The following is an 11,249-nucleotide window of genomic DNA, read 5'->3' as shown; positions in this document are numbered from 1 at the left end:
CTGTACCTCCCCTCGCTCCTGGTTTCCAGTACTTGGACAACACTGCACACACGGAACTCAATGCCCCTATCACTACACAGGATCTCATTGCTACACTCCGCACAAAATGCAACACCGCTCCTGGTCACGATCGTGTCACCTACCGTCACCTTCGTGAAGCTCCTGTCTCTTTCCTCTCCGTTCTGGCCAGGCACTACAATGTAGTCCTGTCCACCGGTTACTACCCCCAACCTGTGGAAAACCTCCCGTATCCTGATGTTCCTTAAACCTGGCAAACCGCCGTCCGCCGTCTCCTCCTACCGTCCCATCAGCCTTACCTCGGTCTTCAGCAAGGTCCTGGAATCTATCCTCACCCGCCGCATCCACCAGCATCTCCGCCAGCACCGCCTCCTTCCCGTTACCCAGTGTGGCTTTCGGCCATCCTTCTCTTCCGACGATCTTCTCCTTCACCTCACTCATCTCCTTTCTGACCAGCTTAATTCCTGTCGCTCTGCAATCTTCCTCTCCCTGGACCTCGAACGAGCTTATGACTGCGTAAGGCATTCCGGTCTCCTCTTCAAGCTCCAAACCTTCGCCCTTCCCATTAACTACGTCCGTCTGATCGGCTCCTTTCTCTCCCACCGTCCTTCCTACGTCACCATCCATAACACCGACTCCTACACCTTTTTCCCCTCCGCTGGTGTGCCCCGAGGCTCCGTTCTCTCCCCCCTTCTGCACCTTTTGTATACGGCGGACATGCCGCCGCCGTCACCCCCCGTCCACCTCCTCCAGTTTGCCGATGACACCGCCTTCCTTGCCCTTGCCCCCACCCTGCAGCGCTCCCAACACCTTCTCCAATCCCATCTTGGCCGGTTCATTGCTTGGTGCAACCAGTGGTTGCTCAAGGTCAATCCCTCCAAAACCCAGGCGATCATTGTAGGCAAAACCACCCCTTCCTTCCGCCTCCTTGATTTCTATATCACCATCTATGGCCGTCCTATCGCCCTCACTCCCACCCTTAAGTACCTTGGCGTCACTCGACCGTCACCTCTCCTGGACTCCCCATCTCCGGACAATCCAAGCCAAGGCACGCTCCCGACTCCGTCTCCTCAAGCTCCTTTCCGGCCGTACGTGGGATCTAGACCCCTCCACCATCCTCCACACCTATAAATCCCTCATCTGCCCTATCCTTTGTTACGCCCATGCGGCCTGGATCTCCGCCCCCCCCCCTACCTTTTATAAATCCCTCCAAATCCTTGAACGTCATGCTCTCCGCCTCGCCTATTGCATCTGTCTCCCCTCCCCCTCCTCCTCCTCTTCCTTGAAAGGATGCGGATCCTGTATACCTCCCGCAAACTCAATCCTCCTCATCCGCTTGTCTCACCCATCCTCTCCCACCCCCGCCCGCTGCCGCGCCTGTATTCCCACGTCCCACCCGGTCTCCATCTCTCCACCCTCCTCACTCTCTCCCAAGGTGGCTTCCGCCAGCTCCCCCTCCCTGATGATGTCCTTCTTCCCTCCATCTACGCCTCCTATCAACTTTGATCCTCCCCCCCCCCCACTTCCTGTGTCCTTTCCTTTAGGCACCCTCCCTCCCTTCTCTTTCCTTTTCCCCCATCCCCTTCCTCCTTCCCTCTTCCCCCGGGCTTCCCCTCCCCCTTCCTCCCTTCCCCCTCTCACCCCTGCCCATGGCATCTGCTCTCCCCTCTCCCTCTCCCACCCCCCCCTCCTCCTCTCTTCGCAGGTCCCCGGACTCGTACACGGTTAGTGAACATTCGCGCGCCGGAGATCAGCGCCTCGTGTTCTGTGTGTGCCGTCGTTTTGTGCTTAAGTGCTTCAGAGTTATTCGTTTTGTGCACCTACGTTCACGTGTGACAATTTTCGTTTCTGTCTGTATCCAAGTGTCTTAACAATTTTATCTTGGACTCTACGCCCGTGAACGGCACCTTGTATTTTCAAAAGTGTTTGTCTCCGTTTATATGTCCACCATGTTTTTCTCTAAATGTCTTCATTTGTATATTTGTGTTTCTCTGCGGCCAAAGAGCGGCGTCGTATGCTGCTGCAGGCCTGCCTGTAATACAGGTTTCAAAATAACAATAAAGAAAAAAAACATTTTACGAATGTGGATGGCGTAAAACGCTCGCTAGTAATCCAATTTACTGTGCAGCACCACAAATCGGAACAAAACATCACAATGCCTCCGCACAAATACAGGATGCATCCTTCACCCAGGCTCTATTATAACAAACAAGGCTAAGTAAATATGTATACTATTCCATCGAAATTGCTTAAAATGTTTACAATAACTGTCCCAAAATAACTGTGCAGTTCTATGAAATACTGTTAAGGTAGATTGATACAATAAGTCACATTCTTCGGAAACGATAGAATGTCGAGGCTAGATTTCATTTATAAAATATACAAAAATAAAATACATTGGGGTATGCTCTTCTTCCCTCTTATAGTACATAAGCTTTTCTTTAGAGTAGAATACATCGGGATTACTGAGAAAATTTGTTACTTTTGATTTAAAACAAAACTACTCAGATACATCACATAAAATCGTAATAATAAATATTTCATACAGTCAACGGCGACTACGATGTCTTTTACGAAATGTTATATGACTGTGAATACCAACCATGAGAAGTTAATCAGATAAGTAGTTATCAGCATCCTACTTAAAGAAGGATATCATTCAGTTCCAATATGGTGGTTGTACAGAATTATGGTCAAAGTAAAGATTGATTCCGAATCGTGTTCTAGAAAAATAGGTGCAGAGTAAGTGAATTAGGGACGGAGAAGAACCACCGTCATATACACTCTAAGGAAAAAAAAAAGGATACGGACGCACCAAGAAGGAATTATCCGAATGGGACGGAAAATCGGTATATGTGACGTACGCTGGTCATTAGTGAAGACAATTCTACTCCAGTCAATGAGATTCCATGCCAAGGATGTGTCTGGGGACGCCCCGAACTCAGGTGGAATTTCAACCTGACTGTCACCCGCCACACGACCCGAAAAAAGAAATGATGCTCTGTGGTGCCATTTCGTTTCATAGCAGAACCTCTTTGGTTGTCATCCGCGGCACCTTTACATCACAGCGGTACGTCGAAGATATTCTACGCCCTGTTTTGATTCCCTTCGAGGCGAGCCATCTTGGGCTTACATTCCAGCAAGATAAAACCCGCCCAAACACGGCGGGAGCCTAATGCTTGCCTTTGTGTTTGCCAAACCCTACCTTGGCCAGAAATGTCTGCATACCTCTCCCCAATTGAGAGCGTTTGGAGCATCACTGGCGGGGCCCTCCAACCAGCTCGGGATTTTGACGATCTGACCTTCAAATCGGGCAGAGCTTGGTGCGCTATCCCTCAGAGGGACATCCAACACTCTCAATCAATTCCAAGCTGAATAACTGCATGCGTAAGCAACACAGGTGGACCAACGCTTAATGACTTGCTCAACTGCTGAAGCTCTTTCTCTTGAATAGGGCAACGGCCTTGCCGCAGTGGATACACCGGTTCCCGTCAGATCACCGACGTTAGGCGCTGTCGGGCGTGGCCGGCACTTGGATGGGTGACTATCCGTGTGGCCACGCGCTGTTGCCATTTTTCGGGGTGCACTCAGCCTCGTGATGCCAATTGATCAGCTACTGGACCGATTAGAAGCGGCTCCGGTCACAGAAATCCATTATAACGACCGGGAGAGCGGTGTGCTGAACACGTGCCCCTCCTATCCTCATCCTCAGTTGAGGATGACACGGCGGTCGGATGGTCCCGATGGGCCATTTGTGGCCTGAAGACGGAGTGCTTTCTCTTGAATAAATCATCCAATTTTTCTGAAATTGTAATCATTTGTTTGTCTGTACGAGTTCGTGACATATAGCAATTCAGTCCCATTTGGATAATTCTTTTGGGGTGTGCCTTTTTTTTCTGTCGTTGAGCTTAATTACAAAATTCGGAGAATGCTGGGAAAACAGAAAGCGTTGCCATCTCGGTTCAACAAAGAACGACGATATTGCGATAGGTACAAGCAGCAATTCGTGAGTCCATAAAAAGATCTATGTGCGAAGTATACATCTCGCGCCATCATACGTTATTGGAAGATCCTGCCGAGAATCTTAGGAAATTTTGGTTACAAAAATAACGAAGCGGATTGAAGGCTTACAATCAGCCATCTGTCGACCAGCCTGGTGTGATAATAGACGACAAGAAAAGGAAAGCTGAAGTTATAAATTTCGCGTTTAAGAAATTATACAGAGATCCACCATTTGACTACCACACACTCTTGTACGGAGGATATAGAAATACGTGTCACTGACGCTGGCAAACACCAGACAGAATTGAAAACAAACAAGTCGAGAGATCCTGATGGAATAATAATTTGGTTTTACAGTGAGTACTATTTTCCATTGGCCTCTGTTATCTTGCACTTGCGGTTAATCCCTCTTCCAGGGCAAAATCCCAAGCGACTGGAAAAAGTCGCAGATGTCTCCACTGTGTGAGACGGGTAAAAGAACATACCTGCAAAATTTCAATCCAGTATGCTCAACGTCGGTTTCCTGCACAATTCTTGAGAATATTATAAGTTGAAATACACACAGCAAAAAAAAAAAAATTTGCATCACCCCAGTTGCCAGAACTCATGCAGGTAGACGTTGATCGTGGGTATTCTACCACAGACACAGTACCTTTGACTGTTCAGAGACGTTATCAAATCCACCCGAACATTTAAACAACCACCCATCAGCAGCGCCTATTAGACGGAGGGGGTCCGACAGCCCATCAGTTCCAGTCATTCCACCAGGAAGGAGGTAACACGGCTCGTGTGTCTGTAGTTCAACCATGCCTAGACGGTCAATACCGCGGTTCGATCGCGTCTGCATTGTTACTTTCTGCCAGGAAGGTCTCTCAGCAAGGGAAGTGTCCAGGCGTCTCGGAGGGAACCAAAGCGATGTTCCTCGGACGTGGAAGAGATACAGAGAGACAGGAACTGTTGATGACATGCCCCCTCGGGCCGGCCAAGGGCTACTACTGCAGTGGATGACCGCTACCTACGGATTATGGCCGGCCGCGGTGGTCTCGCGGTTCAGGCGCTCAGTCCGGAACCGCTTGACTGCTACGGTCGCAGGTTCGAATCCTGCCTCGGGCATGGACGTGTGTGATGTTCTTAGGTTAGTTAGGTTTAAGTAGTTCTAAGTTCTAGCGGACTGATGACCATCGTGCTCAGAGCCATTTGAACCTACGGATTATGACTCGGAGGGACCCTGACAGCAACGCCATTATGTTGAATAATGCTTTTCGTGCAGCCACAGGACGTCGTGTTACGACTCAAACTGTGCGCAATAGGCTGCATGAAGCGCAACTTCACTCCCGACGTCCATGGCGGGGTCCATCTTTGCAACCATGACAACATACGGCGCCGTACAGATGGACCCAACAACATGCCGAATGGACCGCTCAGGATTGGCATCACGTTCTCTTCACCGATGAGTATCGCTTATGCCTTCAACCAGACAATCGTCAGGGACGAGTTTGGAGGCAACCCAGTTTGGCTGAACGCCTTAGATACACTGTCCAACTAGTGCAGCAAGGTGGAGATTCCCTGCTATTTAGGGGTGGCATTATGTGGGACCGACGTACGCTGCTGGTGGTCATGGAAGGCGCCGTAACAGCTGTACGATACGTGAATGCCGTCCTCCGACCAATAGTGCAACCATATCGGCAGCATATGGCGAGGAATTCGTCTTCATGGACGACAATTCGCGCCCCCATCGTGCAGATGTTGTGAGTGATTTTCTTCAGGATAACGACATCGCTCGACTAGAGTGGCCAGCATGTTCTCCAGACATGAACCCTATGCGTGGGATGGATTAAAAAGGGCTGTTTATGGAGGACGTGACCCACCAACGACTCTGAGGGACCTACGCCGAATCGCCGTTGAGGAGTGGGACAATCAGGACCAACAGTGCCTTGATGAACTTGTGGATAGTACGCCACGACGAATACAGTCATGCATCAATGCAAGAGGACGTGCTACTGGCTATTAGAGGTACCTTGTGTACAGTAATCTGCATCCCCACCTCTGAAGGTCTCGCAGTATGGTGGTACAACATGCCATGTGTGGTTTTCATGAGATGAAAAGGGCGGAAATGATGTTTATGTTGATATCTATTCAACTTTTCTGTAAAGGTTCCGGAACCCTCAGAGCCGAAGTGATTCAAAACTATTTTTGATGTGTGTATAATAACTTTCCCAGAGCGATAAAATCTATTGTTCACACATTATTACGGATTTAGGAAGCATCGCTCCTGCGAAACTTAGCTTGCAGTTTTCTCACATGATATCCAGCGAACCATGGGTGAAGACCAACAGGCAGATTCCATATCCTTTGATTTCCCGAAAGCGTTTGGCACAGTGCTACACTGAAGACTGTTAAGCAACGTCCGAGCATAAGGAACACGCTCTCTGATACGTGAGTGGCTCGAAGATTTGTTAAGCAACAGAACACAGTACGTTGTCCTGAACGGCGGGTGTTCATCAGTGACAAGGACATCGTCAGAAGTGTCCATGAAGGACCGATCTGGTTCTCTATAAGCGTAAACGATCTGACGGACACGGAGAGCGGCAGTCTGCGACTGTCCACTGATGACGCAGTAGTGTACTGGAGTGTGTCATCGTCGAGTGACTGCAGGAGGAAACAGGCTCACTTGCACAGAATTCCTATTTGGTGCGATAAATGGCAGCTTGATCTAAATACGGAAAAATGTACATTAATGCAGAAGAGTAGGAAGCACAGTCCTACAATTTTCGAATAAAATATTAACCCTTTGTGCGTCACATTTAGAAAGAAATTGGGGAAAATTTTTTTGTGATGAATATTTACTGTATATGTTGCACATATGCCATATCCATTAGAAAAGTTCTTTTGAAGCTATTGGTTAATAAATAAAATAATGATTCCAAATGGAATCATTAGAAATTACATAATAATTACTCAAAAAATACAGACATAACTGTATTGTAAACTTAACGTATTTCTTTCCCTTGCCCTTGAGGAACTACGTAAAGTTGGTTCCATAACCAAGAATTTCAGTATACACAGAATAAAACTAAACACAACAGTTATTGTTCACTCACAATTGGAGTAGCACACCGAGCGGGGTGGCGCAGTGGTTAGCACACTGGACTCGCATTCGGGAGGACGACGGTTCAATCCCGTCTCCGGCCATCCTGATTTAGGTTTTCCGTGATTTCCCTAAATCGTTTCAGGCAAATGCCGGGATGGTTCCTTTGAAAGGGCACGGCCGATTTCCTACCCAATCCTTCCTTAACCCGAGCTTGCGCTCCGTCTCTAATGACCTCGTTGTCGACGGGACGTTAAACACTAACCACCACCACCACCACCACCGCAGTAGCACAGCTCACGACACTTCTCTGTTCTGCACTTCAAACAAACGGCGAGTCATGAAAGCAAACGCCACTGTGATCTGTTGGCCGAACTTGGAACTACGAGAAGCGATGCCAAATGGTATCATTGAAACATTGGGAAGCTCAAAGAAGCCAGGAATACTTAATGATGCCATTTGGAATCGCAGACGCTGAAAGGGTTAAGGCTGTAGTGGTCGACATAGTAACATCGGTTAAATACCTAAGTGTAACGCTGCAAAGTGACACGAAGTGCAGCTCATCTACAAAGGAGACCGCGTACAGAACAGTCGTACAACCCTTTCTTCGACACTGCTCGAGTGCGTGGGATTCAAAACCAGGGCGCAGTAATTAGAGCTAGTCACTGAAGAAATTCAGAGAGGTACTACAAGATTCGTGACCTTAGATTCGGTCAATACGCGAGTGTTACCAAAATGCTGCGTGAGCTAAAACGGGAACTCCGTGAGGTAATTAGATGTTATAGCGAAACGCTGTTGAGAAAGTTTGGAGATCCGGCATTTTCGACGTATTACAGAACGATTCTATTGTCAAGAAGAGCGTGCATTTCGCGAACATAAGGGAAATCAGTGCTCTACGGAAGCATATAGATTGTCATTTTTTCTTCGGTCCATTTGCGAGCACACGAGGAAAGGGGTTGACTAGCAGTGGTAGAAGGTACGGTTCACCACGCACCACCTGGTGTTTTGCGAAGTATGGATGTAGATATAGACGTGAGAGCGAAGGCAATAAATCAAACTAGGCAAAGAAAACAGACGTATTGTCAGTCTCAGGGCTCAGTCGATCGCACCAGAATACCTAACAGAGAAAAATTCTCCTGTCGTTCCTACGGGTGGAGCGGGCCTACTACACCAAATGAGTTGGCGGCTTGGGAGGAGGCGGTACAGCAGAGATTCCGCAGACAGGCCAGCGGGTTTCGTCGTTCGTATAAAAGCTTTCCTCGGTCCACCCAGTGTGTTAAATTTCGCGATTTCAGTTCTTTTAATCAGCCCACAGAGAGAGACTAATGGTCACTTCAGATTGTTTACAAGGGACAGTCGTGAAGTTTTAATTATCATCTCAAAAAAGGAAGCTGAGACTGTGAAATTATGTGATGGTATTAGTTCTTTTTTCCTTATTTTCACCACTAAATACTACATATTCATCGTAACGTTCAAATGGTTCAAATGGATCTAAGCACTATGGGACTTGACATCTGAGGTCATCAGTCCCCTACACTTAGAACTAAGGAAACCTTACTAAGGACATCACACACATCCTTGCCCGAGGCATGATTCGACCTGCGACCGTAGCAGCCGCGTGGTTCCGGACTGAAGCGCCTCATTGTAACGATAGAGAACATATTTTCGGTACTCAGCTGTCAGAAGCGTTCAACCACTAAAATAACCTGTTACGGTTCTGAAAATGCCTGAATTACAGTGGTTTCTTCATCTGAGGAAAGAGATACCATGTGTGGAGAATAAGAGTGCTTGAGGCATCTGTTTCTACTTCTTGCTTTGCTTCTTGCACTCAGAATATATATATGTTATAACATGAACAAGCACATGTATGGTTATGTTCTGTGCAGGATGAAGCGGAGCATCGTCGTGGAGCAAAAACACCCCCCTGGTGAGCTTCAGACTGTGCTTTGTCTTGAAAGCATCCGGTAACCTGGGCAGACGAATCCGATAGTCTTCTGTTGTGGCCGTTTCTTCTTACAAACATAATCTGTTATCACTGTGCCCACTGCAGTTTTAAAAAGCACTCACCATCATCTTTCCCAAAGATGATTGGGTCTTCTCCTCTATCGGCGATGGTGAATCCACATGCTTGGATTTTTATGTGGTTTCCCACATCCGACCACGTGAATACCAGGCTAGTACCCACATTCTGTCTCAGTTACATGTTACACATGGATGTCGAAAAATTACTCACACTTCCACATTGGGTAATACTAGACGCGGATAGATGGGGTACACAAATTCATGAAGGACATCTAGCCGTCCTCTACCACTGACCCACCGATCCAGTGAAGATACGGGATAAGACCAGGACGAAACAGAAGAATAAGAAGCAAATCCATCTGTTTCTACTTCTTGCTTTGCTTCTTTCACTCAGCATCGTCGTGATACCCTCTGCGACTAAAAGATGTGATTTGGGCTAACCCGACACAGCTGGAACATTTCTGCTGTTTTTTTTTTTTTTCCCATTCGGTGGTCTCTTCAAATGTGAGTGAGGAATGGTATAACCCAGTGAGCGCGATCTTTGTCATGTTCAAAGTGTCAAAGTGTCGCTCGCGATTTATGTATAAGCTGATCCATGACTGGTTTTCATCTCGATTGTAGTACGCCAGTCTTCGAGCACCAGGTCGTCCTGTTTTTGTGGCGTTTCCCGGTTCTTCACGGAGAAATGCTCTGCCCCCTCATTCTTTGTTGTTTGGCCTTGCTTGACCACAATGGCCGGCCAGGTTGGCCGAGCGGTTCTAGGCGCTACAGTCTGGAACCGCGTGACCGCTACGGTCGCAGGTTCGAATCCTGCCTCGGGCATGGATGTGTGTGATGTCCTTAGGTTAGTTAGGTTTAAGTAGCTCTAAGTTGTAGGGGACTGATGACCACAGAAGTTAAGTCCCATAGTGCTCAGAGCCATTTGAACCATTTGACCACAATAGTAGCGTCTGCACCAATCTAACTGTTGTGTCATATTGTGGTGGTGCATTGTTGCAGTACACTTCCTTCAGCTCAACATGGACTGTTCCATTGTTCTTCGCCTTGAAATGCAGAAAGCAAACCACAGCACGATAGTCCACTTTGTCAGTGGCCTGTGGCATCTGATTTCGGTTCCTGTAGAAGTGCGCTAGGGGGTTGTGGCATGGGACTTTCATTGTCTAGCATGACTGCAGACATGTACATGCAAACAAACTAAAGGTTAATTACGTAACTTTATTTTTTCAAGGTGATAATTGAAACCTTATGATCCCGGGTAATCAGTAATACGGGGCGTTCCTTATCTTGCCGCTTGTTTGCGCTACACTCGATACACGGTCTAATAAGCCGGTGAGAGTACAGTAGCTCATAACAGCGGGAGAGAAAGGACGTGGGCAAACGATATTCACCACTGGTTGTAGATTATTGAGAAAGTACCTCCAATGGTAAATAAACAGCAATTACGGTGCTCCACCACCACAAAAACATGACTGGGCCAAATTATAAAGTAATTTAACAGCGCATTCTCAAGACAATACACTCAATCACTTTATTAAAGTGATAATAATTAACGTTTTAATTGGTAAAGCTATCATCGATATAACACCATTGCCCAGAGGCCAGTTTCGTCCTCAGTCATCCCATTGACTTCACGGTTTGCAGCGCCTACGTTTATAGTCACCAGATGGCACTTATACATATGGTTGCGCGAGAACAGTGAATATAATTATACGGTTACACTGATTTATATATAAATAAAGTCATGTTTTAGGCAATGGAAGTTTTAATTTATCTCAAATCTATGGATTGAGTATTCGGATGTGCAACATTTCTTGCAGTCCAAGTCACGTAGTTTTGGGACGGCGTATTTTAGCCCGATAGAGCTTAACGTATTTTGAGTGTTATTACTTCGCTGCTGTAGATAGACAATGACACTATATACGGCGCCGAAGAGGTGTCACGAAAAACCAGCATATTTGGAACTACGACATTGTTACAGTAAATACGGAGAGCGGTTTGCACCACCTGCCTGTTTATTACTATTTTCAAACTTCCTTTGTTTACCCTTCTGCTTTTTATAGACAAGTAACGTTTTTTCGCCATCCCGTCGGAAAAGTAAAACCAGGCGCTACGCACGAAA

General features: G+C 47.1%; 1 pseudogene; it reads left to right on the top strand.

Annotated features, from left to right (window-relative positions):
* Positions 1-3,472: 3,472 nt before the first annotated feature.
* Positions 3,473-3,590, top strand: LOC126204513 (5S ribosomal RNA; annotated as a pseudogene).
* Positions 3,591-11,249: the final 7,659 nt, after the last annotated feature.

The sequence above is a fragment of the Schistocerca nitens genome, chromosome 9 (assembly GCF_023898315.1).
Source record: "Schistocerca nitens isolate TAMUIC-IGC-003100 chromosome 9, iqSchNite1.1, whole genome shotgun sequence".
Taxonomy (NCBI): Eukaryota; Metazoa; Arthropoda; class Insecta; order Orthoptera; family Acrididae; genus Schistocerca; species Schistocerca nitens.
Note: the sequence above shows the minus strand (reverse complement) of the source record. Positions and strands in the feature narration are given on the sequence as shown.